Source organism: Rhinoraja longicauda, chromosome 8 (genome assembly GCF_053455715.1).
Source record: "Rhinoraja longicauda isolate Sanriku21f chromosome 8, sRhiLon1.1, whole genome shotgun sequence".
Lineage (NCBI taxonomy): Eukaryota > Metazoa > Chordata > Chondrichthyes > Rajiformes > Arhynchobatidae > Rhinoraja > Rhinoraja longicauda.
Genome location: NC_135960.1, coordinates 71,990,907 through 72,017,768, shown reverse-complemented (window position 1 = coordinate 72,017,768; position 26,862 = coordinate 71,990,907). Strand labels below are relative to the sequence as shown.

Below are 26,862 nucleotides of genomic sequence, written 5' to 3'. Positions count from 1 at the left end.
CTGATCTATCTCTCCCTCCTAACCCCATTCTCCTGCCTTCTCCCCATGACCTCTGACACCCTTACTAATCAAATGGGTCAAGCACAAGCAAATATGATTGGTGTTAAAGTTATATTTGCGCTATCAGACAACAGAACACATTAGTCACCTTAAGTAAGTAACAATACCTTTTTACCAACACATGCGGGTGTGGGAGAGCAGCCCCGAGTATGGCTACATACTCGCTGTCCATCATGGTCCCACTCAAAGGTCCGATATAAAGCTGTGCTTACTTTTACCTGGGGGGATTATTCACAAAATGCTGGACTGTGGGTGGACCGTGGGTGACTGAATTTCATCCAATATTGGATGACAAATAAAGCTATCTTGAATCTTGAATCTTGAATCTTGAGTAATTCAGCAGGTCAGGCAGCATCTCAGGAGAGAAGGAATGGGTGACGTTTCGGGTCGAGACCCTTCTTCAGACTCTTCTTCTTCCTGAGATGCTGCCTGACCTGCTGAGTTACTCCAGCATTTTGTGAATAAATACCTTCGATTTGTACTAGAATCTGCAGTTATTTTCTTAATTTACCTAGGGGGAGGTTCCTACCTATTTCATCATCAGCACCTTTAAAGCCCCCCTCATGCTAGGACCAGCTTGGACCAGTTCAGACCTGTTCGGACATGCTCCTCTACATGTACAGTTCCGAAACTCCTTCATTAGCCTATCTCAAGCTAATAATGACGGCCTTATTCTGAGACTTTAGTCTTTATTTTGGAAGTTTTCCATTAAAGAATGGAACATATGTATTCATTCTGCCACAGGTTTGACATAGTGCTGCAACTGGTAACATTGCTGCCTCAGAGTTGTCAGTGTGGAGTTTGTACATCCTCTCCATGACCCCTGAATGAGGGGGGACCCCATTGAAACGTACAGAATAGTGAAAGGCCTGGATAGAGTGGGTATGGAGAGGATGTTTCCACTAGATGGGAGAGTCTGGGACCAGAGGTATTAGTCTCAGAATTAAAGGACGTTCCCTTAGGAAGAAGCTGAGGAGGACTTTCCTTAGTCAGAGGGTGGTGAATCTGTGGAATTCTTTGCCACTGAAGGCCGTGGGGGCCAAGTCAATGGATATTTTGAAGGCAGAGATAGATAGATTCTTCATCCGCACTCGTGTCAGGGGTTAAGGGGAGAATTGGGTTAGGAGGGAGAGATAGATCAGCCATGATTGAATGGCAGAGTACACTTGATGGGCCGAATGGCCTAATTCTGCTCCTATCACTGTGGGTTCTGTCCAGGTGTTCTGCTTTCCTTCAATATCTCAAAGATACATTACAAAATGACCCCAAGTGTGTATGTGAGTTAAATCCAGGAAGAAATGATGAGAATGTGTGGACTTTCCTGAAAATGGGATGAATGTAGGGTTAGTCTAAATGGGTGGATAATGGTCAATGTGGACTTATTGAGCCAAGGGTATCTCTCTATAAGAAGAGCAGGTATCTAAAGTCATAACAATGTCAAATGCATCACTATTCTCTCAGCGGGGGAAGATGTCCTGATCAATTATTAACCACATTTGTAGTGTGCCTCAGAATAAAATTTATCTCCACATATACTAGTGATTGAAATTATAAGCCATCATGAGTTAAGATCAGTGTGTTTCAAAGTCTCTATATGAAGCTCGTACCATTTCTATTTTGCACAATTTTATAGGGATATCAAAATAAATGAATCATTTTGACAATAGTCTGGCAAAGAGTATTTTATTTTCTGAAATACTTCCTCAGAATAATATTGTTCTTATTGAGAGTAATCTAGAAGTCCCTCATGCGCCTGAAGGACCCGATGGTGGAGTTGTAGCCCCCCCAGTCATTGTATTTTCTGTACTCCCCGGGTCTCATGAAGTACTGTCGGCCTTTGTAGTTGGCCTGTTCATAGAAGATCCAGTAACCATCCATCACTTGGCAGGAGTGGATGTCACGGTTACGGAAACGATCGTAGACGGAGGGACAGTCGTCCATGAATTCCATCGTCTGTCCTCCAAAGTCAGGCCTCTCGTAAATCTTCATCCTGTAGTTGCTCCCTCGGTACTGGAATGAAGGATATAAACATGTCAAAGGTGCCTACATTAATAAAGAGATTATACCAAGCAAGTAGTAGCAAGTGTATTTCTAGGAAAGAACTGCAGATGCTGGTTTAAATCGAAGGTAGACACAAAATGCTGGAGTAACTCAGCGGGTCAGGCAGCATCTCAGGAGAGAAGGAATGGGTGACGTTTCGGGTCGAGAACCTTCTGCAGACTGATGTCAGGGGAGGGGGCGGGACAGAGATGGAATGTAGTCGGAGACAGGAAGACTAGTGGGAGAACTGGGAAGGGGGAGGGGATTGAGAGGGAAAGCAAGAGCTATCTGAAGTTAGAGAAGTCAATGTTGATACAGCTATGGTGTAAACTACCCAAGCAAAATATGAGGTGCTGTTCCTCCAATTTGTGCTGGGCCTCACTCTGACAATGGAGGAGGCTCAGGACAGAAAGGTCAGATTGGTAATGGGAGGGGGAGTTAAAGTGTTTAGCAAGCAGGAGATCGAATTGGTTAAGACAGACTGAGCGGAGGTGTTCAGCGAAACAATCGCCGAGCCTGCGCTTGGTCTCGCCGATATACAGGAGTTCACACCTGGAACAGCGGATACAGTAGATGAGGTTGGAGGAGGTGCAGGTGAACCTCTGCCTCACCTGGAAAGACTGTCGGGGTCCTCGGATGGAGTCGAGGGGGGAGGTAAAGGGACAGGTGTTGCATCTCCTGCGGTTGCTGGGGAAAATGCCCGGGGAGGGGGTGGTTTGGGTGGGAAGGGACGAGTGGACCAGGGAGTTACGGAGGGAACGGTCTCTGCGGAAAGTGGAGAGAGGTGGAGATGGGAATATGTGGCCAGTAGTGGGATCCCGTTTGAGGTGACGGAAGTGTTGGAGGATTATATGTTGTAGGCGACGGCTGATGGGGTGGAAGGTGAGGACAAGGGGGGGACTCTATCCTTGTTACGAATGGGGGGAGGGGGAGGAGGAGCGGAGCTGCGGGATATCGAGGAGAAAGTGTGTCTCTACATGGACAGCAGGTAAACTATAAACAATCATGGTTTAACATCAATGTTGTTCACAGTCTCGACATGAGGCTGTTGAGAATTTCATGAATATATAAAAGAAAATACATTTTGACTAATAATCACATGGACGTGGGGTGGCACAGTAGTGTGGGGTGGCCCCACAGTGGCATAATGGTAGAGTTGCTGCCTCACAGCGCCAGGGACCCGGGTTCGATCCCGACTACGGGCGCTGTCTGTACGGAGTTTGTAAGCTCTCCCTGTGACTGCGTGGGTTTTCTCCAGGTGCTTCAGTTTCCTCCCACACTCCAAAGACGTACAGGTCCATAGGTTCATTGGCTTTGGCTAAAATTGTAATTTGTTCCTCGTGTGTGTGGGATAGAGTTAGTGTACCGGGTGATCGCCAGTCGGCACGTTGGGCCAATGGGCCTGTTTCTGCACTCTAAAGTAAAGTCTAAAGAAAGGTATTTTAATGCATTTTAATGCATTTTCAATATAGTCATGTGAAAATACGTCTTGCAGCAATAATGTCCTGATGTGAGTATGGCTCAAGGTGTCTAGGTCAGTTTATTGGCCCATATACCGATTAAGGTTCAGTGAAACTCAGATGAGGATTCATCTTTCACCTCCCTAAAAGGTAAGATAACTGATGGAAGTATATTCTGGAATTCTGAGGATATCATTATTAAAAAGAACGAAGCTTACAGAATTTCATTCCATTTAGACATAGCATTCAGCGACTAATGTCTAACTTTTGTTAGACGTTTAGAAATGCAGATGCTGGTTTACACAGAAGATGGACACAAAATGCTGGAGTAACTCAGTGGGACAGGCAGCATCTCTGGAGAGAAGGAATGGGTGATGTTTTGGGTCGAGACCCTTCTTCAGGTACAGACAAAGTGAACCAGGTGCCCTTGTAAGAATTTGCAGGTTGTGGGAGAGGGTAGAGGAGTAGGAATAAAAGAGTAGATGGCTCCAACATGAAGCTACGATGGCTTCAATGAGTCAAACAACCATTCCACACTTTGACCCCACTTTGGTTCTGTGAAATTATTAAAAGGGCAAACTTCTGTAATCTAGTCTAGCGCAATTCAGTAAGTCTAGTTTAGAGATACAGCATGGAAACAAGCCCACTGAGTCCGCACCGACCAGCGATCCCCACACATTAACATTATCCTACACACACCAGCGACAATTTGCTATTTTACCAACCTACAAACCTGTACGTCTTTGGAGTGTGGGAGGAAACCGAAGATCTCGGAGAAAACGCATGCAGGTCACGGGGAGAACGTACAAACTCCGTACAGACAGCGCCCATGGTCAGGATGGAACCTGGGTCTCTGACGCTGTAAGCAGCAACACTAGCGACGTGCCACCAAGTTATGTCAATGTTTTATCATTAACCAAATGCTGCAGATATCCATGAAGGTTCATGGTTCCAAAGGAAGCTGTTCATCCTGTTGAGACCTTGCCAGTCAAAGTCCTTCACTGCCCAATTCCATGTTCCTGCTCTCTGTTTTATAGCACATCAAGTGATCATTTGAATGCAGTGAGAGCTTCTTTCGTTCTCTCTGTCACAACCACCCCCTCCCCTTTAGGACTGAGATGAGGAAAACCTTTTTCACCCAGAGAGCTGTGAATCTGTGGAATTCTCTGCCACAGAAGGCAGTGGAGGCCGATTCACTGGATGTTTTCAAGGGAGAATTAGATATAGCTCTTAGGGCTAACTAAATCAAGGGATATGGGGAGAAGGTAGGCACGGGTTACTGATGGTGGATGATCAGCCATGATTGATTTGAATGGCTCGATGGGCCGAATGGCCTACTCCTGCACCTATTTTCTATGTAAGTCTCAAACCAAGGAAACAGGCCCACTAGAAAGCAACATCAGCAGGAATATGTCATTCAGTCCCTGTACCAGATTCACCACCTTCCTACGCTAACCTCACAGCCTTTAACAGCCAAACATCCACTGACCCAACACTTGATTCACTGGATGAATTTAAAAGAGAGTTAGATAGAGCTCTGGGGGCTAGTGGAATCAAGGGATATGGGGAGAAGGCAGGCACGGGTTACTGATTGTGGATGATCAGCCGTGATCACAATGAATGGCGGTGCGTTCAGGCTCGAAGGGCCAAATGGCCTCCTCCTCACTAATTTTCTATGTTTCTATGTTTGCCTCAAAATGTAAGCTGGTAAATCTAGCTAACATATCAGCATAGCAAATTAGACAACGAGAAACATTTCCCCAAGAGATCGCTCACAAAAGCCCAAATGTTGGTGATTGGTGAGCACAGTTTCAAGTGGCCTGCAACAACGATCACAGACTGTAACTCACCTGGGGGTAGGTGTGACAGGACCTGATGTTGTCGTTGAATCCCATCCAGCGCTGGTAGTCAGGATACTCCCCCCTGTTCAGGACATACTGGTACCCCATGTAGTTGGGTCTCTCATACGCCACCCACCAGTCACTGTCCACACGGATGGAGTTACAGCGGCTGAAGTAAGAGGACAGATCAGCACAGTCAGTGCTGCACTCATAGTGCCGGCCCTGGAAGTTCCTGTCCTCGTAGAAGATGATCTGTGGGGAGAAATAACATAGTTTGGGTCAGATTAGGAGGGGCACGATGTTTAAAGTATACTTCCCCAAATCAGATTTCCTCTTGCCTTTCCCATTTTAGTTCACAGTCAGTACCAATCTGCAGACTGCTGGTAGCTACAATTTGCCCTTTATATATCAGATAGAAAGGCCTTTCCAGCAATACTTTTGTAATGTAAATGATGCAGAACACAGGGTCAGATGAAAAAGCACAATATATAACACATGAATGCTGAAAAAGCAGCTGAGAGTACCTGATGCGTTTATTTTTCTTTTTGCAGCCACATCATTGTATACAAGCCTTTATCGTTTGACAATGAGAAATATTCTAGATTCTCAATAAAAAGGCACTGTGCTCAGATGTGTCATTGGATCATAGAAGTTCAGCAAGGAAACAGGCCCTTCAGCCCACAGAGTCCATACTGGCCATCAAGCACTCCTTTGCACTACAACAAGATTGATCTCATTTTATTGTGTTGGAAGGAACTGCAGATGCTGGTTTACACCAAAGATGGACACAAAATGTTGAAGTAATTCAGCAGGTCAGGCAGTATTGCTGGAGAGAAGGAATGGGTGATGTTTCGGGTCAAGACCCTTCTTCTATTCATTGTTCCTAGACACTAATCAACTACCCCCTGATTCTACAACTCCCTACACACAAGGGACAATTTAAAATGGCCAATTAACCAACGTGGAAGGTAGCTGGAGAACCTGGAGAAATTACATTGGGGAATGAGGGAGAGCATGCAATCTCCTTACAAGTCCTTACAATCTACTTACAAGTACGTAGGTAAAGTGTGAGGAGGTGGGAATTATCGGTGAGAACTTCCAAAGAGCTCACAGAACATGAGGACCCAACCCCTCCCCACCCCCACTTAGGCCAGAGGCTTCTTTGATACATTCCAGCTACTCCTGACCATGGAAATTTAGACCTCCCAACAAGCGCACATCAGTAAGGCTCAAAATGCTGGAGTAACTCAGGCAGCATCTCTGGGGAGAAGGAATATGTGACGTTTCGGGTCGAGACCCTTCTTCAGACTCCCTGTCCCGCTGAGTTGCTCCGGCATTTTGTGTTGATCTCCAGTGAGTAGAATCCTGGCTGAGCCCACAATGCAGTGAAGAGGGAACGTGTACAGTACGATATGTTACGGTACGACACGACACAATACGGTACGATACGGTACGGTACGGTACGGTACGGTACGGTACGGTACGGTACGACACGACACAATACGGTACGATACGGTACGGTACGGTACGATACGGTACGGTACGATACGGTACGACACGACACAATACGGTACGATACGGTACGACACGATACTATACGGTACGACACGATACTATACGGTACGATACGGTACGATACGATACGTTACGGTACGACACGGTACGATACGACACGACACAATACGGTACGATACGGTACGACACGATACTGTACGGTACGATACGATACGACATGATACGATATGGTACGATACGATACGTTACGGTACGACACGACACAATACGGTACGATACGGTACGGTACGATACGACACGACACGATATGATACGGTACGATACGATATGTTACGACACGATACGATACGATACGATACGATACGGTACGACACGATACGATATGACACGATACGGTACGATACGGTACGGTACGGTACGACAGGATTATGGTACGATACGGTACGACACGATACGGTACGACACGATACGGTACGACACGATACGGTACGACACGATACGGTACGACATGATACGATACGGTACGATACGATACTGTATGATACGACACGATACGATACGATACGATACGATACGATACGATACGATACGATACGATACGATACGATACGATACGATACGATACGATACGATACGATACGATACGATACGATACGATACGGTACGATACGACACGACACGACACGACACGATACGGTACGATACGACACGATACGGTACAATACGGTACGATATGATACGATACGGTACGATACGATAAGGTACGATATGATACGATATGATACGACACGATACGACACGATACGGTACGATACGGTACGACACGATATGATACGACACGATACGATACGACACGACACGATACGATACGACACGATATGGTACGATACCGTACGTACGATACGGCACGGTACGATATGGTACGATACGATACGATACGATACGATACGATACGATACGATACGATACGATACGGTACGTTACGGTACGATACGATACGATATGATACGGTACGGTACAATACGACAGGATACGACACGATACTTTGCGATACGGTACGATATGACACGACACGGTACGATACGATACGGTACGATACGATACGATACGACACGATATGACACGATACGGTACGATATGGTACGACACGACACGACACGATACGATACGATACGATACGACACGATACGATACGATACGATGCGATACGATACGGTACGTACAACACGATACGATACGATACGATACGATACGATACGATACGATACGATACGATACGGTACGGTATGATACGATACGACACGATACCGTACGATATTATACGATACGGTACGATACGGTACGATACGGTACGATACGACACGGTACGGTACAATATGATACGATGCGATACGATACGGTACGATACGATATGGTACGATACGACACGATACGATACGATACGATACGATATGATACGATGCGATACGATACGGTACGATACGGTACGATACGATACGATACGATACGGTACGATACGGTACGATACGACACGATACGATGTGTCATTGGATCATAGAAGTTCAGCAAGGAAACAGGCCCTTCAGCCCACAGAGTCCATACTGGCTTCAAGCACTCCTTTGCACGACAACTCCATTAATCTCATTTTATTGTGTTGGAAGGAACTGCAGATGCTGGTTTACACCAAAGATGGACACAAAATGTTGAAGTAATTCAGCAGGTCAGGCAGTATTGCTGGAGAGAAGGAATGGGTGACATTTCGGGTCGAGACCCTTCTTCTATTCATTGTTCCTAGATACTCCTCAACTACCCCCTGATTCTACAACTCCCTACACACAAGGGACAATTTAAAATGGCCAATTTACCGATGTGGAAGGTAGCTGGAGAACCTGGAGTAAACACATGGGGGAATGAGGGAGAGCATGCAATCTCCTTACAAGTCCTTACAATCTACTTACAAGTACATAGGTAAAGTGTTGGGAGGTGGGAATTATCGGTGAGAACTTCCAAAGAGCTCACAGAACATGAGGACCCAACCCCTCCCCACCCCCACTTAGGCCAGAGGCTTCTTTGATACATTCCAGCTACTCCTGACCATGGAAATTTAGACCTCCCAACAAGCGCACATCAGTAAGGCTCAAAATGCTGGAGTAACTCAGGCAGCATCTCTGGGGAGAAGGAATATGTGACGTTTCGGGTCGAGACCCTTCTTCAGACTCCCTGTCCCGCTGAGTTGCTCCGGCATTTTGTGTTGATCTCCAGTGAGTAGAATCCTGGCTGAGCCCACAATGCAGTGAAGAGGGAACGTGTACAGTACGATATGTTACGGTACGACACGACACAATACGGTACGATACGGTACGGTACGGTACGGTACGGTACGGTATGACACGACACGGTATGATAGGGTACGGTACGATACGGTACGTTACGTTACGGTACGACACGATACGATACGATACGACACGATACGTTACGATACGATACGACACGATACGGTACGATACGGTACGACACGATACGGTATGATACGATACGACACGACACGGTATGATACGATACGACACGATACGGTAAGACACGACACGGTATGATACGGTACGATACGGTACGGTACGATACGATACGGTACGACACGACACGTCACGACACGACACGACACGATACGGTACGATACGACACGACACGGTACGGTACGACACGACACGACACGGTACGGTACGATACGGTATGATACGATACGACACGGTACGGTACGACACGACACGACACGGTACGACACGACACGGCACGACACGACACGGCACGACACGACACGACACGACACGACACGACACGACACGACACGACACGACACGACACGACACGACACGACACGACACGACACGACACGACACGACACGATACGATACGATACGACACGATACGATACGATACGGTACGGTACGACACGATACGGTACGACACGACACGATACGGGACGACACGATACGATACGTTACGGTACGATACGGTACGATACGATACGATACGATACGGTGCAACACGATACGATATGGTATGACACGACACGACACGACACGACACGACACGACACGACACGACACGACACGACACGACACGACACGACACGACACGACACGATACGATACGATACGATACGGTACGATACGGTACGACACGATACGATACGATATGGTACGATACGGTACGGTACGATACGATGCGGCACGGTACGAAACGGTACGTTACGGTACGATACGACACGGTACGATATGACACGGTACGACACGATACGGTATGGTACGATACGATACGGTATGGTACGACACGGTATGGTACGACACCACACGGTACGACACGACACGGTACGACACGATACGATACGGTACGATACGACACGGTACGATATGACACGGTACGACACAATAAGGTACGACACGACACGATACGACACAATACAAAATGGTACGATACGATACGGTACGACACGATATGATACGATACGATACGATACGATACGGTATGATACAGTACGATACGACATGATACGATACGACACGATACGGTACGATACGACACGATACGATACGATACGATACGATACGATACGATACGATACGATACGATACGATACGATACGATACGATACGATACGATACGATACGAAACGGTACGTTACGGTACGATACGGCACGGTACGATACGACACGATACGGTACGACACGATACGATACGTTACGATACGACACGGTACGATATGACACGGTACGACACGAGACGGTACGACACGACACGATACGGGACGACACGATACGACACAATACAAAACGGTACGGTACGATACGGTACGACACGATACGATACGATACGATACGGTACGATACGACACGGTACGGTACGAGACGATACGGTACGACACGGTACGGTACGGTACGGTACGACACGAAACGATACGGTACGATACGATACGATACGATACGACACGACACGACACGATATGATACGATACGATACGATACGATACGATACGATACGATACGATACGATACGATACGATACGATACGATACGGTACGATACGACACGATACGGTACGATACGATACGATACGGTACGATACGGTACGATACGACACGATACGGTACGATACGATACGATACGATACGATACGATACGGTACGATACGGTACGATACGGTACGACACGATACGGTACGACACGGTACGGTACGATACGATACTGTACGAAACGGTACGTTACGGTACGATACGGCACGATACGATACCACACGATACGGTACGGTACGATACAACACGGTACGGTACGATACGAAACGATACGATATGACACGATACGATACGATACGATACGGCACGGTACGACACGATACGGTACGGTACGATACGATACGTTACGGTACGATACGGTACGATACGTTACGACACGATACGATACAGTACGATACGATACGATACGGTACGATACGTTACGACACGATACGATACGGTATGATACGATACGATACGATACGATACGGTACGACACGATACAGTACGATACGGTACGGTACGATACGACACGACACGATACGGTACGACACGATACGGTACGATACGGTACGGTACAGTACGGTACGGTACGGTACGGTACGGTACGGTACGGTACGGTGCGACGCGACACGATACGATAAGGTACGATTCGACACAATACGATACGTTACGATACGATACGATACGATAGGATACGATACGACACGATACGATACGATACGATACGATACAATACGATACGATACGGTACGACACGGTATGATACGATATGATACGATACGATACGGTACGACACGATACGATACGGTACGATACGATACGACACGACACGATACAGTACGACACGATACGGTATGACACGGTACGGTACGGTACGACACGATACGATACGACACGATACGGTACGACACGATACGGTACGACACGATACGATACGATACGATACGATACGATACGATACGATACGATACGATACGATACGATACGATACGATACGATACGATACGATACGATACGATACGATACGATACGATACGATACGGTACGACACGGTATGATACGGTATGGTACGGTACGGTACGGTACGACACGATACGATACAATACGGTACGATACGGTACGGTACGGTACGGTATGACACGATACGATACGATACGATACGATACGATACGATACGATACGATACGATACGATACGGTACGATACGATATGATACGATACGATACGATACGGTACGATACGATACGGTACGACATGATACGTTACGGTACGATACGATACGATACGATACGATACGATACGATACGATACGATACGACACGATATGTTACGACACGATACGATACGGTATGATACGATACGATACGATACGATACGATACGATACGATACGGTACGACACGATACGGTACGATACGATACGACACGACACGACACAATACGGTACGACACGATACGGTACGACACGGTACGACACGGTATGGTACGGTACGACACGATACGGTACGATACGATACGATACGATACGATACGATACGATACGATACGATACGATACGATACGATACGATACGATACGATACGATACGATACGATACGATACGGTACGATACGATACGATACGATACGATACGATACGATACGATATGGTACGATACGATACGATACGATACGGTACGACATGATACGATACGATACGGTGCAACAAGATACGATACGGTACGACACGACGTCACGACACGACACGATACGATACGATACGATACGATACGATACGATACGATACGATACGATACGATACGATACGATACGATACGATACGATACGATACGATACGATACGATACGGTACGATACGACACGATACGGTACGATACGATACAGTGCGATACGGAACGATACGGTACGATACGGTACGACACGATACGGTATGACACGGTACGGTACGATACGATACGGTACGAAACGGTACGTTACGGTACGATACAACACGGTACGGTACGATACGATACGATACGATACGATATGACACGATACGATACGATATGGCACAGTACGACACGATACGGTACGGTACGATACGATACGATATGGTACGGTACGATACGATACGTTACGGTACGATACGGTACGGTACGGTACGACACGATACGATACGATACGATACGATACGATACGGTACGATACGATACGGTACGACACGATACGTTACGGTACGATACGGTACGATATGTTACGACACGATACGATACGGTATGATACGATACGTTACGATACGATACGGTACGACACGATACGGTACGGTACGATACGATACGATATGACACGACACGATACAGTACGACACGATACGATATGTTACGACACGATACGATACGGTATGATACGATACGATACGATACAATACGGTACGACACGATACGGTACGATACGATAGGACACAACACGACACGATACGGTACGACACGATACGGTACGACACGGTACGGTATGGTATGGTACGGTACGACACGATACGGTACGACACGATACGATACGATACGATACGATACGATACGATACGATACGATACGATACGATACGATACGATACGATATGGTACGATACGATACGGTACGACACGATACGATACGATACGGTGCAACAAGATACGATACGGTACGACACGACATGACACGTCACGACACGATACGGTACGATACGATACGATACGATACGACACGATACGGTACGATACGATACGGTGCGATACGGTACGATACGGTACGATACGGTACGACACGATACGGTACGGTACGACATGATACGATGCGATACGATACGGTACGATACAACATGATACGATACGATACGGTACGGTACGATACGGTACGGTACGATACGGTACGATAAATTAAGACACGATACGATACGATACGATATGACACGATATGATACGGTATGATACGATACGACACCATACGGTACGATATGATACGATACGGTACGATACGGTACGATATGGTACGATACGGTACGATACGGTACGATACGACACGATACGGTACGATATGGTACGATACGGTACGATACGGTACGATACGACACAATACGGTACGATATGGTACGATACGGTACGATACGGTACGATACGACACGATACGGTACGATATGATACGATGCGATACGATATGGTACGATACGGTACGATATGATATGGTACGATACGACACGATACGATACGATATGATACGATGCGATACGATACGATACGATACGATACGATACGATACGATACGATACGATACGATACGATACGGTACGATACGGTACGATACGTCACGATTCGGTGTGTCATTGGATCATAGAAGTTCAGCAAGGAAACAGGCCCTTCAGCCCACAGAGTCCATACTGGCTTCAAGCACTCCTTTGCACGACAACTCCATTAATCTCATTTTATTGTGTTAGAAGGAACTGCAGATGCTGGTTTACACCAAAGATGGACACAAAATGTTGAAGTAATTCAGCAGGTCAGGCAGTATTGCTGGAGAGAAGGAATGGGTGATGTTTCAGGTCGAGACCCTTCTTCTATTCATTGTTCCTAGACACTAATCAACTACCCCCTGATTCTACAACTCCCTACACACAAGGGACAATTTAAAATGGCCAATTAACCAACGTGGAAGGTAGCTGGAGAACCTGGAGAATACACATTGGGGAATGAGGGAGAGCATGCAATCTCCTTACAAGTCCTTACAATCTACTTACAAGTACGTAGGTAAAGTGTTGGGAGGTGGGAATTATCGGTGAGAACTTCCAAAGAGCTCGCAGAACATGAGGACCCAACCCCTCCCCACCCCCACTTAGGCCAAAGGCTTCTTTGATACATTCCAGCTACTCCTGACCATGGAAATTTAGACCTCCCAACAAGCGCACATCAGTAAGGCTCAAAATGCTGGAGTAACTCAGGCAGCATCTCTGGGGAGAAGGAATATGTGACGTTTCGGGTCGAGACCCTTCTTCAGACTCCCTGTCCCGCTGAGTTGCTCCGGCATTTTGTGTTGATCTCCAGTGAGTAGAATCCTGGCTGAGCCCACAATGCAGTGAAGAGGGAACATGTACAGTACGATATGTTACGGTACGACACGACACAATACGGTACGATACGGTACGGTACGGTACGGTACGGTACGGTACGACACGATACGGTACGACACGATACGGTACGGTACGGTACGACACGATACGGTACGGTACGATACGGTACGACACGACACGACACGGTACGATACGGTACGACACGATACGGTACGACACGATACGGTACGACACGATACGGTACGACACGATACGATACGGTACGACACGACACGACACGATACGGTACGACACGATACGACACGACACGACACGATACGACACGACACGATACGACACGATACGATACGGTACGACACGACACGATACGACACGACACGATACGGTACGATACGACAAGACACGACACGACACGACACGGTACGATACGGTACGACACGATACGACACGACACGACACGACACGACACGATACGACACGATACGACACGACACGACACGACACGACACGACACGACACGACACGATACGACACGACACGATACGACACGACACGATACGACACGATACGTCACGACACGATACGATACGGTACGACACGACACGATACGGTACGATACGGTACAATACGATACGATACGATACGATACGATACGATACGATACGATACGATACGATACAGTACGGTACGATACGATACGGTACGGTACGGTACGACATGATACGATATGATACGAAACGATACGATACGATACGGTACGGTACGATACGATACGATACGATACGATACGATATGATACGGTACGATACGATACGACACGACACGACACGACACGACACGACACGACACGACACGACACGACACGACACGACACGGTACGGTACGGTACGACACGACACGACACGACACGACACGACACGACACGACACGACACGACACGACACGACACGGTACGATACAATACGACACGACACGATACGATACGGTACGGTACGGTACGGTACGGTACGGTACGGTACGATACGGTACGGTACGGTACGATACGGTACGGTACGATACGGTACGCTACGGTACGGTACGGTACGGTACGATAGGATACGGTACGGTACGGTACGATACGGTACGGTACGGTACGGTACGGTACGGTACGGTACGGTACGATACGATACGATACGATACGGTACGAGACCATAACTGCACACAATACTCCAGGTGTGGTCTCACTAGGGCCCTGTACAACTGCAGAAGGACCTCTTTGCTCTTACACTCAAGTCCTTTTGTTACGATGGCCAACATGCCATTAGCTGTCATATGTTGAAAGACTGGAGCGACTAGGCTTGTATACACTGGACTTTAGAAGGATGAGAGGGGATCTTATTGAAACATAAGATTATTAATGGATTGGACACATTAGAGGCAGGAAACATGTTCCCGATGTTGGGGGAGTCCAGAACCAGGGGCCACAGTCTAAGAATAAAGAGCAGGCCATTTAGAACGGAGATGAGGAAAAACTTTTTCAGTCAGAGAGTTGTGAATCTGTGGAATTCTCTGCCTCAGAAGGCAGTGGAGGCCAATTCTCTGAATGCATTCAAGAGAGAGCTAGATAGAGCTCTTAAGGATAGCGGAGTCAGGGGGTATGGGGAGAAGGCAGGAACGGGGTACTGATTGAGAATGATCAGCCATGATCACATTGAATGGCGGTGCTGGCTCGAAGGGCTGAATGGCCTCCTCCTGCACCTATTGTCTATTGTCTATAAAAGCAATACAACTATCTTTACTTGTGTTTGACCCCACAAACAGGCAAAAGTTACACTAAAATTCTGAATAAAACTGTCTTCTGATTAAAATTATCACCAGCATGAAATTCCATTGATCGGCAAGTGCACCAATGGGCTTATCAAACAGTCTGGTTCAGCAGTTTTCACCTTTCTAATATTATTCTATTTTAACGTACTAAAAGGCCGACTGCACGAATATAAATTGTTCTAGTAATACATTATAATTGCATTTTGCAGTTAAAAATTGGATTATTCAGCAATGGAGGAGTAAGAAAATAACTGCGGATGCTGGTACAAATCGAAGTATAGGATAGTGTAAATGTGCGGGGATCGCTGGGCGGCGTGGACTCGGTGGGTCAAAGGGCCTGTTTCCGCGCTGGATCTCTAAACTAAACAAAACTAAACTAAATTTAGAAACAGGAAACTCTCACAAACAGAAGTTGCTGGATAGATACATCTTGACCAGGAAACTATGGGTAACCCTGCCACACTTTGTTGGATAAGGACGTTTGTAGCTACCTTAGGGAGCAGTTTAGTGGGTCATCTGAAAGGTAGCAACTCCAACTGAGTTTGGCTCCTCAGTTATAGGCAGGTATCACATATTGATCTGTCGCCATTGGATAACATAATAATTTGATGGCTAAGAAGAGAAAACTAAATCAATATGAGATACAAAGATAAACAAAGCAATTCTCTGCCTCAGAAGGCAGTGGAGGCCAATTCTCTGAATGCATTCAAGAGAGAGCTGGATAGAGCTCTTAAGGATAGCAGAGTCAGGGGGTATGGGGAGAAGGCAGGAACGGGGTACTGATTGTGGATGATCAGCCATGATCACATTGAATGGTGCAGGAGGAGGCCAGGTGCTGGCTCGAAGGGCCGAATGGCCTCCTCCTGCACCTATTGTCCATTGTCTATTGTCTATAAATAAAAAAGTGTTACTAATGCCACGACTAGGCTGCCCATGGACTTGTTCATGAACATTTGGCCCAGAACAATTAAACAGCGTCAAAGCAGAATGTAAAAGGATCTGAGCTCATCTAAAAACCCGAATCATGGGGCATAATCTGCCGTGCTAGAAGGTTTTATGTTAACTTTGTCTTTTAGCTGATATATACTACTGAAACCATTAGAATAACAAATGTATTTCCAACGGTGGCATTTTGGCTCAGCATATAAATACCCTGCTGCATGAGGCAGTGTTGTATACAGGTGGATCTCCAGACTGAAGCTCAAAATGGGAAAGGCAAGGCAACTCCCCATGTGTCCAGGATTTGCCAATAATGTTTCAACCAGATGAAAAATAATAACTCACCTGTTTAATTTCCCCACAGATCATCTTCTACGAGGACAGGAACTTCCAGGGCCGGCACTATGAGTGCAGCACTGACTGTGCTGATCTGTCTCCTTACTTCAGCCGCTGTAACTCCATCCGTGTGGACAGTGACTGGTGGGTGGCGTACGAGAGACCCAACTACATGGGGTACCAGTATGTCCTGAACAGGGGGGAGTATCCTGACTACCAGCGCTGGATGGGGTTCAACGACTTTGTTAAGTCCTGCCGCACCTACCCTCAGGTGAGTGGGAGACAGGTGCTTTCCTTTGTGAAATTCTAGAGCATTTTCCTTTTGTTGGCGTCCGTAAACATATAATGTCACTTTGTATAATATCAGTCCGCCTAAACCTACCTGATCTCCCATTTGCTCAACACTTTAACTCTCCCTCACATTCCCACACTGAACTTTCTGTCCTGGGCCTCCTCCATTGTCAGAGTGAGGCCCAGTGCAAATTGGAGGAACAGCACCTCATATTTCACTTGGGCAGCTTACACCCCAGCGGTATGAACATTGAATTCTCTAACTTCAAGTAACCCTTGCTTTCCCTCTCTCTCCATCCCTCCCCCTTCCTAGTTCTCCAACCAGTCTGACTCCTCCTGATTTAATTTTATCTCTGTGTGCTTCATTGTCGCCTTCTCCTAGCTAATGATCTGCTCTACATTTTCCTTGATCTGCATTCCTTTTTGATGTCTCCTTTTCGCACCTTGAACTTCCTTATCTCTGTGTCTCCCTCTCCCCTGATGCTCAGTCTGAAGAAGGATCTCGACCCGAAACGCCAGAGATGGTGTCTGTCCCGCTGAGTTACTCCAGCTTTTTGTGTCTATCTTGTGTAATTCAGTCTAAGGCAATTGATGTATTGCTAAAAAGCTTCTTATATTGATTGGAATTTTTTCCAGAACTTTGTTTTCGTCTTGTGGTGTTAAATCCACATCTTATTCATTTGGGAATGCTTTGTGAAATTTCAAATTTGGATAGTAAGATTGAAATAAAGCAGGAACGATCAATTACCACCGGTATAAAAAAAAAAATTTAAATTCTATCTTGTATTGGAATTTCCCACAGTAGTTATTAATTTGCAAGATGCACAGGTTTCTGGATTTTGGATCTCGACCCAAAACGTCACCCATTCCTTCTCTCCAGAGATGCTGCCTGACCCGTTGCGTTATTCCATCATTTTGTGTCTGTCTTCGGTTTAAAGCAGCATTCCGCAGAGACCGTTCCCTCCGCAACTCCCTGGTCCACTCGTCCCTTCCTACCCAAACCACCCTAACCCCGGGCACTTTCCCCTGTAACCGCACGAGATGCAACACCTGTCCCTTTACCTCCCCCCTCAACTCCATCAAAGGACCCAAACAATCTTTCCAGGTGAGACAGAGGTTCACCTGCACCTCCTCCAACCTCATCTATTGCATCCGCTGCTCTAGATGTCAACTGATCTATATCGGCGAAACCAAGCGCAGGCTCGGCGATCGCTTCGCTGAACACCTGCGCTCGGTCCGCATTAACGCAACTGATCTCCCGGTGGCCCAGCACTTTAACTCCCCCTCCCATTCCCAGTCTGACCTCTCTGTCATGGGCCTCCTCCAGTGCCATAGTGAGGCCCGCCGGAAATTGGAGGAGCAGCACCTCATATTTCGCCTGGGCAGTTTGCAGCCCGGTGGTATGAACGTCGACTTCTCCAACTTCAGATAGCTCCTCTGTCCCTCCCTTCCCCTCCTCCTTCCCAGAGCTCCCTCTATCTTCCTGTCTCCACCTATATCCTTCCTTTGTCCCACCCCCGACATCAGTCTGAAGAAGGGTCTCGACCCGAAACGTCACCCATTCCTTCTCTCCCGAGATGCTGCCTGACCTGCTGAGTTACTCCAGCATTTTGTGAATAAATCAATCTGCAGTTCCTTCTTACGCAAAGGAATTGGGATTGACTGAATCTCCTGAGAAGTATAAAGGATGAAGCGGTGAAATTAGGAAAGTTAAAAAGGAGCCATGAGATATTCTTGGCAGATATGGTGAAGAGTAAAAGAATAGCCAGAAAGAAAGGAAGTCCCCTGAATGTCAACACAGTCGACTGTTGTGTGAAGTCCTAGGAAATGGCTGGGGGCTTCAATGAATACTTCCCATCTGCATCTACTGTGGTGAGGCTGCTGAGGCTACTCAGAGAACGAAACAGTAACATCCCGGAATATGTAGTATAAGAAAATAACTGCAGATGCTGGTACAAATCGAAGGTATTTATTCACAAAATGCTGGAGTAACTCAGCGGGTCAGGCAGCATCTCAGGAGAGAAGGAATGGGTGACGTTTCGGGTCGAGACCCTTCTTCAGACTGATGTCAGGGGGGCGGGACAAAGGAAGGATATAGGTGGAGACAGGAAGACAGTGGGAGATCTGGGAAGGGGGAGGGGAAGAGAAGGACAGAGGAACTATCTAAAGTTCGAGAAGTCAATGTTCATACCGCTGGGCTGCAAGCTGCCCAAGCGAAATTGGGGGCATGCAGCATAGGTTTACTAGGTTAATTCCTGGAATGGCGGGACTGTCGTATGTTGAAAGACTGGAGCGGCTAGGCTTGTATACACTGGAATTTAGAAGGATGAGAAGGGATCTTATCGAAACATATAAGATGATTAAGGGGTTGGACACGTTAGAGGCAGGAAACATGTTCCCAATGTTAAGAATAAGGGGTAGGCCATTTAGAACGGAGATGAGGAAAAACCTTTTCAGTCAGAGAGTTGTAAATCTGTGGAATTCACTGCCTCCGAAGGCAGTGGATGCCAAGTCTCCAAATGCATTCAAGAGAGAACTAGATAGAGCTCTTAAGGATAGCGGAGTCAGGGGGTATGGGGATAAGGCAGGAACAGGGTACAGATTGAGAATGATCAGCCATGATCACATTGAATGGCGGTGCTGGCTCGAAGGGCTGAATGGCCTACTCCTGCACCTATTGTCCATTGTCTATTGTATATTGAATGGGCAGGCTGTAATGGAATACAGCAGGCTAGTAGGATTGGTGTAGATTGGTATGATGGGCAGTATAGGTCAAGGGCCTGTATTTATGCTGTACAATCCATGACTGTATTACACTAGATAGAACTGATTTCCCTGACAGTCTTTCTGACTCCACTACTTATTTTTCAAAGAGGACTTTAGTTTCACAAAGTCAAAATTACATAGTTTAAACAAAGTTGCCTGCTTCCTTCTAGTTACTTAAGGGGTTGGACACATTAAAGGCAGGAAACATGTTCCCAATGTTGGGGAGTCCAGAACAAGGGGCCACAGTTTAAGAATAAGGGGTAGGCCATTTAGAACGGAGATGAGAAAAAACTTTTTCAGTCAGAGAGTTATAAATCTGTGGAATTCACTGCCTCAGAAGGCAGTGGAGGCCAAGTCTCTGAATGCATTCAAGAGAGAGCTAGATAGAGCTCTTAAGGATAGCGGAGTCAGGGGATATGGGGAGAAGGCAGGAACGGGGGTACTGATTGAGAATGATCAGCCATGATCACATTGAATGGTGATGCTGGCTCGAAGGGCCGAATGGCCTACTGTCTACGGCACCTATTGTCTATTGTCTATTGAAATATTTCATCCTGCTTCTTGCAATGAAGAGTGTTTCAGTTCAGGTCATCTTTCTTCGTTTGGAGATGCCCGCACTGCACACTGAAGTGTTTGTCCTGTTTCGCTCCGGTTGTCAAACAACATTCCCAGCAATTGAACACATCCAGTGACTAGGCAACTATTCATTTCCTTTCCTCCTTTATTTTTTTTTTAAACTTCAAAGTCTGCTGATAGATTTATGTTGATGTATTTCAAATTTCTTTTTGGGCAACCATGGAATGGTAGCTACTGCAAATCACACACGCAGTTGTTCCAACACCTTGAATACTGTATGCTTTCCATTCCAGTACCGAGGGAGCAACTACAGGATGAAGATTTACGAGAGGCCTGAGTTTGGAGGACAGACGATGGAATTCATGGACGACTGTCCCTCCGTCTACGATCGTTTCCGTAACCGTGACATCCACTCCTGCCAAGTGATGGATGGTTACTGGATCTTCTATGAACAGCCCAACTACAGAGGCCGACAGTACTTCATGAGACCCGGGGAGTACAGGAAATACAATGACTGGGGGGGTTACAACTCCACCATCGGGTCTTTCAGGCGCATGAGGGACTTCTAATTCCTCTTTGCAAGATAGATTTTGTCACAATGACAGATTACAGAATATAATAAAACTTGCTAACTGATATACTCTGACGTGCCTCTGTGTCACTTCCACTGCTCATCTTAAAAGGCACATTACGGAATGGATAATAGATTTTTAGATTATCTTGGAGAACGAGAGAATACACCGAAACAAATCATTTCACCCCCAAAATCCTTATGTAACTCAGTCAGCTGTTCATTTGGATGCTTCCCTCCCCTTTTTATGTAAAGTAGCTGGAAGACCACTAATTAAGCAATTGTACGAGTAAATATGAAGAACATAGTTTTATCAGATACGGCCTTGAATATAACATTGGGGAAGTTGTGTTGCAGCTGTATAAAACAATGGGTAAGCCACATTTGGAGTATTATGTGCAGTTCCAGTCATAAGGTCCTTCAGGGATAGGAACGTTCTTCCTAAAGGAACATCCTTTAATTCTGAGGCTGTGCCCTCTAGTCCCAGACTCTCCCATTGGTGGAAACATCCTCTCCACATCCAGTGATCGCATTACAGGAAGGATGTGCAAGCTTTGGACAGGATGCAAAAGAGTGTAAGCAGGATATTATAGTAGTAGGTTTTCATAGCTGAAAATGGATTAGAATATAAGCTGGCACCAAGCATTTTTAAGAAGTTGGCTGAACCTGTAGAGATTGGAGGAGATCATGCTTAAGTTTAGCTAGCTAATCTACTTTCATGGGTTTATCTGGAAGTTTTTTATTGGTATGCAAAGCAAAGTGATGCAAATAAGACACAATGAATTTGATTATAAATGCTATCCTGCATATTCACAAAGTTAGAGAGATATTCCAGCATGGAAACAGGCCCATTGGCCCAAATCGCCCATTCCAACCACTTTGCCTAAGTTAGTTCCACTCACCTGTGCACACTTTGCCTACGTTAGTTCCACTCACCTGTGCACACTTTGCCTACGTTAGTTCCACTCACCTGTGCATAACGTCCACCTCTCCAGGTAGGAAATGTCAAAGACTAGAGGGTGGAGAGTCAAAGCGTCATAGAGTCATTGAGTCACAGAGCATGGAAACGTTCATAGAAACATAGAAGCATAGAAAATAGGTGCAGGAGGAGGCCATTTGGCCCTTCGAGCGAGCACCACCATTCAATGTGATCATGGCTGATCATTCTCAATCAGTAACCTCTCCCCATATCCCTTGATTCCGCTAGCCCCTAGAGCTCAATCTAACTCAGTTGGACAAACTTGGATTGCTTTCTCTGGAGATTCGGAGACTGAGGGATGACCCGATAGATGGACTTACAATTCATAAGGTCATAAGTGATAGGAGCAGAATTAGGCCATTCGGCTCATCAAGTCTACGCCGCCATTCAATCATGGCTGATCGATCTCTCCCTCTCAACCCCATTCTCCTGCCTTCTCCCATAACCCCTGACATCCGTAATAATCAAGAATCTATCTGTCTCTACCTTAAAAGTATCCATTGACTTGGCCTGCACAGCCTTCTGTGGCAAAGAATTTTACAGATTCACCGCCCTCTGACCAAGGAAATTCCTCCTCATCTCCTTCTTAAAGGAACGTCCTTTTATTCTGAGGCTGTGCCCTCTGGTCCTAGACTACTAATCCCCTGTAGCCATTCCCCTTCGTAAACAAGCTTAGACGGGGCAACTTGGTTGGCATGTACAAGTTGGGCTGAAGGGCCTGTTTCCGTGCTGTACGACTCGATGACCAGAAGACTCGGTGTCCACAAGCGATGGGTGGTGTAAATCTGGGTTTCAGAGCTCTCCTTGGTCTTGTCAGGTCTTGTCACGCCCAGATTTTAGTCACCTGTCTTGCAGGATGCCTCAGAAAGACAGACTGTGCAGAGGCAAGCAGAGGCAAGCACAGCCAGTTGTATTCCTGTCCTGATATGAGGCGCAGTTCTGTTAAATCCTTGGCTGAAGTAGGAATCCACCGGGTGGCGCCACCAGCACTGGCTGCCTCGCCAACAGTATGTGTTAAAATATGTTTTTGTGTTTCTTGGTTTGTTTTATGTGGGGGGGGGGGGAGTTGGGGTAAACTTTTTATCAATCTCTTACCTCGACGGAGATGTGATTTTTCTCCGTGTCGTATCTCCGTCCCCACTGCGGCCTAACATCGAGGAGTTGGTGGCCTTTCCTGGAGACCGGCCCGGCGCTACATGCCGCGGGCACGGCGCGGACTTTAACATCGTGAAGCTGCGGTCCTTTGTCTTGGCAGCGGCGACTGCGGACGGTTCAACAGCCCCGACCGCGAGTGAACAAAGAGGAAGGTGGTTGAACTTTATTACCTTCCATCACAGTGAGGAATGTGGAATCCGCTGTGGTGGATGTTTATGTTACATTTTATTTGATGTGGTTGTGTGTCTTGTTGCTTTTCAATTAGTATGGCTGTACGGTAACTCAAATTTCACTGCACCTTTAGTGGTACATGTGACAATAAATAGATCTTGAAATCTTGAATCCACAGACCCAGATTCACATCCCACCATGGCAGCTGTGGGATTTAAGAGCAGAACAGAGAACATAGAACAGTACAGCACACAAATAGGTCCCCTGCCCCACAATGTGTACCCGAAACATGAAGAACGGTCTCGACCCGAAACATCACCCATTCCGTCTCTCCAGAGATGCTGCCTGTCCCGCTGAGTTACTCCAGCTTTTTGTGTCAATCTTCTGCCAAACATGAAGAACGGTCTCGACCCGAAACATCACCCATTCCGTCTCTCCAGAGATGCTGCCTGTCCTCTGCCTGAACATAATCCACATCCCTCCTGCCCTTATACATATATAGATATCCATCTGCATATTTTAAGCCTTTTAAACATCACTATCGTGTCTGCTTCCATCACCACCCCTGGCAGCTTATTCCAGACACCTCACAATCAATCAATCACAATCATAATCACAATCATACTTTATTAGCCAAGTATGTTTTGCAACATACGAGGAATTTCATTTGCCGTACAGTCATAACAATAAAAAGCAACAAACCACACAAAATACATTTTACCATGAACATCCCCCACAGTGACTCCTCCACATTCCTCACTGTGATGGAAGGCGATAAAGATTTCTCCCTTCTTTGTCCTCCAGCGGCCGGGGGCTCTAACCTTCCGTTGATGGGATGATCTTGACTCCCGTAGCCGGCGGTGGGCCTTCCTCGTCGGGGCGATCAAGCTCCTGCATCGGGGGGGGAATCTCAGCTCCCCCACGCCGGGCGATCTACCCCGGGTCGGGGCTTGTCGAACATCGTGCAGCTTGGAGCTCCGACCAAGCACCTGTGTTTATACACCTGTGTATAAAACCTCCTGGGAGGAGTTGGCTGCGCCTAACGGCTGCGGCTCTCTGGCAGTCTGTTGTCTTTTTTTCTTTTTTTTTTGTTTGTGTCGGTGTTGGGATGGTTTTTGTTTCTGTTTTTGGCTGTGTATGTGTGGTGGGGGTGTGTGGTGGGGGTGTGGGGTGGGGTGGGGGGGTGGGGCGGGGGGAAACCTTTATTTATTAGGTCTCTTCCCCGGGGCGCGGCTCGGCTGCGGGCCTTAACATTGCCAGCGCAGCTTGGCTGCGGGACGTTTCAGTGCCCGGTGCGGCTCGGCTGCGGGCCTTAACATTGCCGGCGCAGCTCGGCTGCGGGACGTTTCAGTGCCCGGTGCGGCTCGGCTGCGGGCCTTAACATTGCCGGCGCAGCTCGGCTGCGGGACGTTTCAGTGCCCGGTGCGGCTCGGCTGCGGGCCTTAACATTGCCGGCGCAGCTCGGCTGCGGGACGTTTCAGTGCCCGATGCGGCTCGGCTGCGGGCCTTAACATTGCCGGCGCAGCTCGGCCGCGGGACGTTTCAGTGCCCGGTGCGGCTCGGCCGCTGGACTTAACATCGCCCGGTGCGGCCGCGGGACGTTTCAGTGCCCGGTGCGGCTCGGCCGCTGGACTTAACATCGCCCGGTGTGGCCGCGGGACGTTTCAGTGCCCGGTGTGGCCGCGGGACGTTTCAGTGCCCGGTGCGGCTCGGCCGCGGGACGTTTCAAGGCCCGGTGCGGCTTGGCCGCTGGACTTAACATCGCCCGGTGTGGCCGCGGGACGTTTCAGTGCCCGGTGCGGCTTGGCCGCTGGACTTAACATCGTCAGCGCTGTTCGGCCGCGGGACGTTTCAGTGCCCGGTGCGGCTCGGCCGTTGGACTTAACATCGCCCGGTGTGGCCGCGGGACGTTTCGGTGCCCGGGGCGGCTCGGCCGGGGGGCCTTCCATCCCCTTGCGGGGGCTGTGCGTGTCGTTTGCCTCGGTAGGGGTCGAGCTGCCTGTCCGTGGGTGCGGGGGGAAGAGAGGGGAAGTTTTGTTGCCTCCATCACAGTGAGGGGGTGTTTGGAGTCACTGTGATGGATGTTTGTGTTGGGGTCGGGTGTCCTGTGTTCTTTTCTTTTTTGCTGTATTTTGTGTGACTGCTGAAATTTCGCTCGGTGTTGTGCCGAGTGACAATAAAGTGTTGTTATGTTATGTTATGTTATGTTATTGCTGCTCAGGGCTGTTTGC

At 47.3% G+C, this 26,862-nt stretch overlaps 2 pseudogenes; one reads left to right on the top strand and one right to left on the bottom strand.

Annotated features, from left to right (window-relative positions):
• Positions 1-1,794: 1,794 nt before the first annotated feature.
• On the bottom strand, positions 1,795-5,751 carry LOC144596381 (gamma-crystallin S-1 pseudogene; annotated as a pseudogene).
• A 4,465-nt stretch (positions 5,752-10,216) lies between these two features.
• LOC144596380 (gamma-crystallin S-1 pseudogene) lies at positions 10,217-22,324 on the top strand (annotated as a pseudogene).
• The last annotated feature ends 4,538 nt before the right edge of the window (positions 22,325-26,862 follow it).